This window comes from Aquarana catesbeiana, linkage group LG03, assembly GCF_042186555.1.
Source record: "Aquarana catesbeiana isolate 2022-GZ linkage group LG03, ASM4218655v1, whole genome shotgun sequence".
Classification (NCBI taxonomy): domain Eukaryota; kingdom Metazoa; phylum Chordata; class Amphibia; order Anura; family Ranidae; genus Aquarana; species Aquarana catesbeiana.
The window spans coordinates 734,192,936-734,201,071 of record NC_133326.1 but is presented as its reverse complement, the minus strand read 5'-3'; the positions used below and the strand labels follow the sequence as shown (position 1 = coordinate 734,201,071).

The 8,136-nt window shown below is 47.2% G+C and overlaps 1 protein-coding gene across 1 annotated transcript in view; it reads left to right on the top strand.

The window, feature by feature from the left end:
• The first annotated feature begins 2,707 nt into the window (after positions 1-2,707).
• Positions 2,708-8,136, top strand: part of LOC141133844 (NACHT, LRR and PYD domains-containing protein 3-like) — a 133,767-nt gene continuing 128,338 nt past the window's right edge. Inside the window, exon 1 of the mRNA XM_073623421.1 lies at positions 2,708-2,755. The gene's annotated coding sequence lies outside the window, so the exon portion shown is untranslated. The remainder of the gene's footprint in view (positions 2,756-8,136) is intronic.

Here is an 8,136-nt window from a genome sequence, read left to right as displayed (position 1 = left end):
CTTTCAATGCGGCCACCAGCAGACTCTACTTTTCCACTTTGGCCTCCAAAGCCATTAATTCACGCCGCATCTGTCTTCTCTTAGAACTGTGAAGCCAGTTATTTGCAATTTTTTTATGCTTGAAGTCAAACTTTAACTTTGCCAGTATTTGCTCCTCTTTGGCAATTCTTGCAATCCTCGCACAAACCTTCTTTCTGTAGGCTGACAGACTTTAGCCTTTAGCTGGGCCATTTCCCAGGTCCTCAAACACTGGTATGGGAGGACCAGTACTCTGGCCATCCGGGGGATCCTCCCCTGGGTCCACCCCAGATTCCTGCATCCACTCTGGGTATAGGGAGTAATCAAGCTCCCTGGATCAGTAGGCCTCACTGGAGCTCAGGAGATCAGCAGTAGTGCAGCCACATCCTTTGCAGCTATAACAGCTTCAACTCTTCTGGGAAGGCCCTCCACAAGGTTTAGGAGTGTGTCTATGGGAATGTTTGACCATTCCACCAGAAGAGCATTTGTGAGGTCAGGTACTGATGTTGGAGGAGAAGGCCTGGCTCTCAGTCTCCACTCCAATTCATCCCAAAGATGTTCTGTCAGGTGAGTTCAGGTCTCTGTGCAGGTCAATCAGGTTCATCCACCCCAAACTTGTTCATCCATGTCTTTATGGACATTGCTTTGTGCACTGGTGCACAGACATGTTGGAACAGGAAGGGGCCATCCCCAAACTGTTCCCACAAAGTTGGGAGCATGAAAATGTCCAAAATGTCTTGGTATGCTGACACTTTAAGAGTTCCCTTCACTGGAACTAAGGGGCCAACCCTAACCCCTGAGTGGTCAACCCTAACCCCTGAAAAACAACCCCACACCATCAGTGGCAGCCTTTCCATTAGGGGCTCACGGGCGCTGCCCCCCTATCCATGTGTCCAGCCCCCTAATCTACATGCAGGGCACCAGACGCATGGATTCCAATGGGGTTGAAAAGGCTCTAATAGGCTTCAAAAAAAGGGTGGGCTCATGGTGCAGAGCACTGTGCTCCGAGCCCACCCAGTTGTGTGACAATAGCAAATGAATATTCACTATTCTCACACTGATCCTCCTCCCAGCCTATCAGAAAGTGGGTCCTGAGACCCATCACCCGATTAGCTGAAAGGACAGGTGATCCTTTTGGATGCCTAGGTGGAGGAGGCAGAAGATGCATGGTGGAAGCCACCATGATGCAGAGGAGGAGGAGGCGCCCACCCACTGCCCGTCATTCATAGGGGCGCTGCCCGCAACCTACATTGGGTAAGTGCGGGGCTGGATCACTGGTTGCAAGACTCCCAGGGGGTAGGGTGACCCAACCAATTGGGAGCAGGGGGTGGAGCCACCGGCTGACCAGGGGGGTAGTTGTTTGCCCCCCCTAAAAAAAAAAAAAAAAAACACCAGCTGCCACTGCACATCATAATCCCCCTCCACCAAATAATTTGGACCAGTGCACAAAGCAAGCAAGGCCTTCTCGTCCAACATCAGTGCCTGGCCTCACAAACACACTCTTCTGGAAGAATGGTCAAACATTCCCATGGAAACACTCCTAAACCTTGTGGATGGCCTTCCCAGAAGAGTTGAAGCTGTTATAGCTGCAAAGTTTGGGCCAATTGTATATTGAACCCTACGGACTAAGACTGAGATTTCATTAAAGTTCATGCTGTGTAAAGGCAGGCGTCCCAAAATTTTGGGTAAGATAGTGTTTCTCAGAGCTGCTGACTGATTGAAAATGATAATATTCCACCCTGACTGATCGACTCAGTTTGATCGAATCCTATCGAAATTGATCGGATGAGACGTTAAGGCTATTAAATTGTTTGTGGATTTGATTGTTTTGATGGAATCACACAAAATGCAGCAAGCTGTACTTTTTTTTTTAAACCTGCATAACCTACATAATAGGCAACACAATGGTATAAACAAGGTTTATTGAAATACGTAAATTTTTTGGCATATGAATTTGTACTGCGTTAAAAATAAAACATTTGAGTGCATCTGAGTGTTGTAAACGAGTCCTGAAAGACCTCAGAGGGTGAGTTTAAAGTGGTTGTACATCCTGCATACCCTGCACACCCTGCACACCCTGTACACCCTGCATACCCTGCACACACTGCACACCCTGTACACCCTGCATACCCTGCACACACTGCACACCCTGTACACCCTGCACACCCACTTTTACCTACAGGTAAGCCTATATTAAGGCTTACCTGTAGGTGCTGGATATATCTCCTAAACCTCCACGGTTTAGGAGATATTTACAATAAAGCCAGGCGCCGATGTCTACAGCACACTTTAGAAAGGGCAGATTGTGCCGTTTCTAAAGGGGTCATGCCGTGACTGGCGGCTCCCACATGCATGCACGGGAGTGATGTCACATGACTTCGGTCAATCACAGAGCTGGAGTTCATGGCCCCGGAAGAAAGAGAGGTGAAGATGGACGCTCGCTGCTAGTGGGGACAGTGGTGACATCACAGGCTTCAGTTTTAGCTAAGTGACACATAATGGGCTTCTATGTGATGTGATGCATAGTAGCCCCTTATGCTTTACTTTTGCAGGGAAATAAAGACAAAGTAAAACCCATCACGGTTTACTTCCTCTGTAACCTTTACCTTTGTACACGACCCTCTCAGAGACCACAGCTCAGGAAACATGCAATTTCCTGCTATGGGTGTGTGAGAAATAAACAAGAGACTTATAAGAAAGTGAAACATTGCGAGATTCGTCTGAGCGTGTCACAGAGGTAAGAATTTGTTGTATCTTTCTGAGTTTTTGAATCTGAGATGAATGAGGGATGGAGGGAGAAATAAAGAAAGAAATAGGTAGGGAAGGAGAGAGAAGGAAGGAAAGAAAGTGGGATGGAGGGACAGCAGGCTCAGATCCTACACCACAATAGAAATATGTGTATTCCAGAAAGTTTATCAATCAGCAGATAAAGATACTCCAAACACCTGGTGTTGGCGCTCCAATCATCCCGGCACCATGGTTGTTATGGTGTCAGGATGGTTGAAGTACATTATTTCTATTATTAAATTGTAATATAACATGAAATAGTTCAACTCACCATAATGCAGAATCAGTGGGAGCCCTGAGCGTGTCACTTGTCACGTCACTTGCCACCAGAGGCCATCAGGTGCCCCCAGCAGAGTCCCTCCTTACATCAGGTGTCTCCAGTAGAGTCTCCTCTTACATCAGGTGTCCCCAGTAGAGTCCCTTCTTGCATCAGGTGTCTCCAGCAGAGTCCCTCCTTACATCAGGTGTCCCCAGTAAAGTCCCTCCTTATACCATTGCCTGGGATGCAAATGTGTGCTAAAAGTTTGTTTGTCCTGGAGTGGCTTCTTGCATGGAGGGAATGGAGGTGACTCTGGGATCCCAAAACTCTGACTGGAGAAGACGCTGCCACCCCTCTTCATGTCACCACTCTTCACCCGGGTGTGGGCCGTACCCTCGGTACCGACGCCATTAATGATTTGTTCTCCATGCCAGGATGCGCAAGGATGCGGTGTATACACCGCTCCTCCACCGCTCCTCCACCGCTCCAAAGATGCTGATTGCAGCAGGTTTTTTAACATCCTGCCAGCGCATTGCCTCGGTGTGGAAGCACTCGGGCTTTCACACTGAGACTGCAGGGGAGCCGTTTTTCAGGCGCTTTACAGGAGCTATTTTTAGTCCAAAAGTGCCTGAAAGACACCTAATTGTGAAAGGGGTCTACATGCCGGTTCACACTTTGGCTACTTTCACACTGGGGCAAGCAGGCGCCGGCGGTAAATTTTTTTCGCGGTATTCATTTTAGCGGCGCTATTCGGCCGCTAGCGGGGTGGTTTTAACCCCTGCTAGCGGCCGAAAAAGGGTTATAACCGCAGCTGCAATTTGCCGGTGGGTTTGCAGCACTGCCCTATTGTTTTCAGTGGGAAGGGGCACTTTAGGAGCGGTGAATATACCACTCCTATAGCGCTGCAAAGATGCGGCTTGCAGGACTTTTTTGACCTGCAAGCGCACGGCTCCAATGTGAAAGCCACATTGGAGTGAATTGAGCGGCTCTTTCAGGGTACTTTGCAGGTGCTATTTTTAGCACTTTAGCGCCTGCAAAGTGCCTCAGTGTGAAAGTAACCTTTTGCACTGTGATTTCCCAACAATTTCTGTGCAGTCAGATTCCGCACCACATCCAAATCACACCCTGTTCATGCGAACCGCTGCAGGTGTGTTAAGTTAAAGAGAACCTGAAATTAGTTCGCAAAACGCAGTGTGATTTCCAGAATTGGATCACATGGGTGTGAACACTCATGTGATCTGATTCTGGTGCAGCCAAAAAAAGGGGTCCTGCACCATTTTGGAACAGATTTGGTGCGATTTGAGCCATACAGAATGAAAGGCTCAAATTGCACTGCTGAAGAATCGCATGTGATTTGAACAGAAATGTGGTGCAATTATTGTTCAAATCTCGCCTGCAGTTCCCGTACCACACTGGAGTGATGCCAGAACTCTGCAAATCCAGTGCGTGTTCCCGCATCGCATACAACTCGCAGGCAGTTCACACTGCACTATGCAAACTGCTGGGAGTGTCAATAGAAAGCTAATGACACCCCCAAATCAGTTCACATATCGCAGTGCCACCTGTCAATTCAGACAGGAATCGGATCACATGGGTGCCAAACTGTATGGCTGAGTTTGCATCACACAGAGATCGCATGTGCGAATCAGCGAATCACATCCGATGTCGGACAGCACAGCCGTGTGGGCCAGCTGTAAAAAACTGGCACACATGGATTGCTTTACAAAGGTATTAGACGGCTTTCACACCGAGCTACGGGGGGGCGTCGGCGGTAAAGCGGCGCTATTTTTAGCGCCGCTTTACCGTCGTTTTAGCGGCGCTATTAGGCCGCTAGCAGGGCAGTTTTAACCTCCCGTTAGAGGCCGAAAAGGGGTTAAATCTGCCCGCAGAATGCCGCCAGAGTGGCGTTTTGCCCGAAGGTATCGCAGCGCTGCCCCGTTGTTTTCAATAGGGAGCAGCGGTGAAGGAGCGGTGGGGAAGCGGTGAGTTCACTGCTCCTTCACCGCTCCAAAGAAGCTGCTGGCAGGACTTTTTGTGACACCCTACCAGCGCACCCTCGGGCTTTCACACTTGAGTGAATGGAGCCGCTTTTTTCAGGCGCTATACAGGCGCTATTTTTAGCGCTGTAGCACCTGAAAAATGCTGGCAGTGTGAAAGGTGTTTTAGACAGGCGGTGAGGAGGTGATATGTCGCCTCCTCACCACCTGTTTTAACCCCAGTGGTGTAGTGGGCAGCACAGTGGTGTAGTGAGTAGCACACTACCTGCCTGGAGTTTGCATGTTCTCCCTGTGCCTGTGTGGGTTTCCTCCGGGTACTCCGGTTTCCTCCCACACTACAAAGACATGCTGGTAGGTTAATTGGCTTCTAATTGGCCCTAGTATATGAATGTGAGTTGGAGACCTTGAATTGTGGGCTCCTTGAGGGTAGAGACTGATGTGAGTGTGCGATGTATGTGTGGAGTGCTGTGTAACTTTACAGTGCTATATGAGTACCTTAAATAAATAGGGATAATTGTAGACACGCACCCACAATCGCTCAGGTTGAACTGGATGGACTGGTGTCTTTATTCAACTTTACTAACTATTAACTATGTAAATGCTGCATCACCCTCACCACAGCTATCTGCATTGCACATGGTTATGGGAAAGTTGCAGCACAGACTCTTTTATTTGGTTGTATTTGGTGCCCATCAAATGCAACTGGTGATAAAAGACCCCTTTCACACTGAGGAGCTTTACAGGCGCTACAGCGCTAAAAATATCACCTGCATAGCGCCTGTAAAGAGCCTCTCCTGTCTCTCCAGTGTGATATCCCGAGGGCTCTCACACTGGAGCTCTGCTCTGGCAGGATGCCAAAAAAAAGTCCTGCAAGTCGCATCTTTGAGGTGCTTCAGGAGCGCAGCGTCCCAGCCCATTGAAATCAATGGGCAGCGCCGCCGAGGTCCCAACAAAGCGTCACTGCATCGGCATTTTGAACTCTTTTTCAGACGGTAACAGGGCCAAAACTACAGCAAAAACTACACAAAGCGCCTTTAAAATTAGCAGTGCTTTACCACTGACGCCCCCAAAGCCCCAGTGTGAAAGTAGCCTTATGCCCTGTACAGTTGATAGGATTTTCCGACAACAAAATCCATGTTTTTTTCTGACGCATGGTGGCTCAAACTTGTCTTGCATACACACAAATCTTGTCGGAAATTCCGTACGTCAAGAACGCAGTGACGTACTTCTGCTTGATTCCGAGCATGCGCGGGACTTTGTGCGTCGGAATTTCCGACAACGGATTTTGTTGTCGGAAAATTTGAGAGCCAGCTCCCAAATTTTGTGTGACGGAAATTCCGATGGAAAATGTCCGATGAAGCCTACACACGGTCGGAATTTCCGACAACAAGCTCCCATCGAACATTTTCCGTTGGAAAATACTATCGTGTGTACGGGGCATTTTTCTTTCTGCAGTCATAAAAACATTGTGGCTCCCCCATGTGTTACCCTCAGCTGCGGCCTTGTCAGCAATTCACTCCAACTGCTGCATTACAACATGCTGGGCTTTCCTTTTTTTGTAACTGCTTGCCAACCATATACTCTATATATACGGTGGTTGAGCAGCTCTCCTGCACAGGATCCTGTACCTAGTATGTGATCCCGCACTTTCACTCCAGACCTGGAATTGGACACAGCGGGAACTGGATTGGACACAGCGGGAGCCAATCAGTGGGTCCAGTGAAATCAATGTCGATGTCTATGTAAACAAGAGAGATTGCTGTTCCGTCAATAGGGAAGGTATTGATCCTGTGTTTCTGCAAATCAGGAACATGGATCAATACCTTAAGAACAAAATAACAAAAATAGTGTAGCGCTAATGTAAAAACAACCATATGCGGTATAATGTAAAGAGCAATGGATTCCTCAAATGCACATATCTCACATATGAAAAAAGGACATAGAAAGATGGAAAAATTCAAAAAGTCCACAAGGGATGTATCTTGTAAATTGTTAGTGGTCCTCAATATGTATATGACTTCATATTGCACATATCCACATGCAAAGAAACATCTGGTTCAAAATGCATCACCACCGACATTAAGAAGGCTTTCCGGAAGGTATGGACCCAATAAAACCTACGTTAAACTGGGTCAAACGAGCTTGGGTCCACAACGGCTGATGGACTTTCGTGGAGGATAAAAGAAGATCCAAAGATGGTGTATGGAGCGGTGTAAGCCTCAGGGGTGATGTCCTCAGTAGGTTGGTTATAATGGACAAAGAAAAACAGAAAGAGGCCACATAGTGTAATCCCATATGGAAAATGTATGACTAATTTATTATAAAAGGAAATACACTCACATGTAGATAGGTTAAAAACAGCGCAGTACAGATAAAAAATGGCAGCAGTGGGGTCCTACCCAATGCGTTTCGTCTCCTTGGACATCGTCTGGGGGGTCCCCCCACTGCAGCCAACAAGATATAGATCAGATAGATCAATACCTTCCCTTGAGCACCTCCCCACAGAGAGTAAGCAATAGTTAGGCACACAGTTAACCCTTTGATCGCCCCTGATGTCAATTCCTTCCCTGCCAGTGTCATTAGTACAGTGACAGTGCATGTTTTTAGCACTGATCACTGTATTCATGTCACTGGTCTCCAAAAAGTGTCACTTTGTATCTGATTTGTCCGCCACAATATTGCAGTCTCACTATAAGTCGCTGATCGCTGCCATTACTAGAAAAAAAATTCCCAAAATACATTCCATAATTTGTAGACGCTAATACTTTTGCGCAAACCAATCAATACACGCTTATTGGGATTTTTTAATCAAAATATGTAGCAGAATACATATTGGCCTAATAATTGTCGCTCTTTTTTGTTTATAGTGCTAAAAATAAAATATGAATTCAAATCTATCAACTGTTTATACTTTCGTTCTTGAGAGTAGGTGCGTAAATTCGGGAAGGCTTGCAGGGGCCCCAGTGCATTAATTTGCCCAGGAGCCCATGATGCTATAAAGATGGCCCTGCTGTAGATGTCTGGAGTGTGGGCTAATATACCCCCGGTGAGGCTGACGGAGATCAATTGTACTCT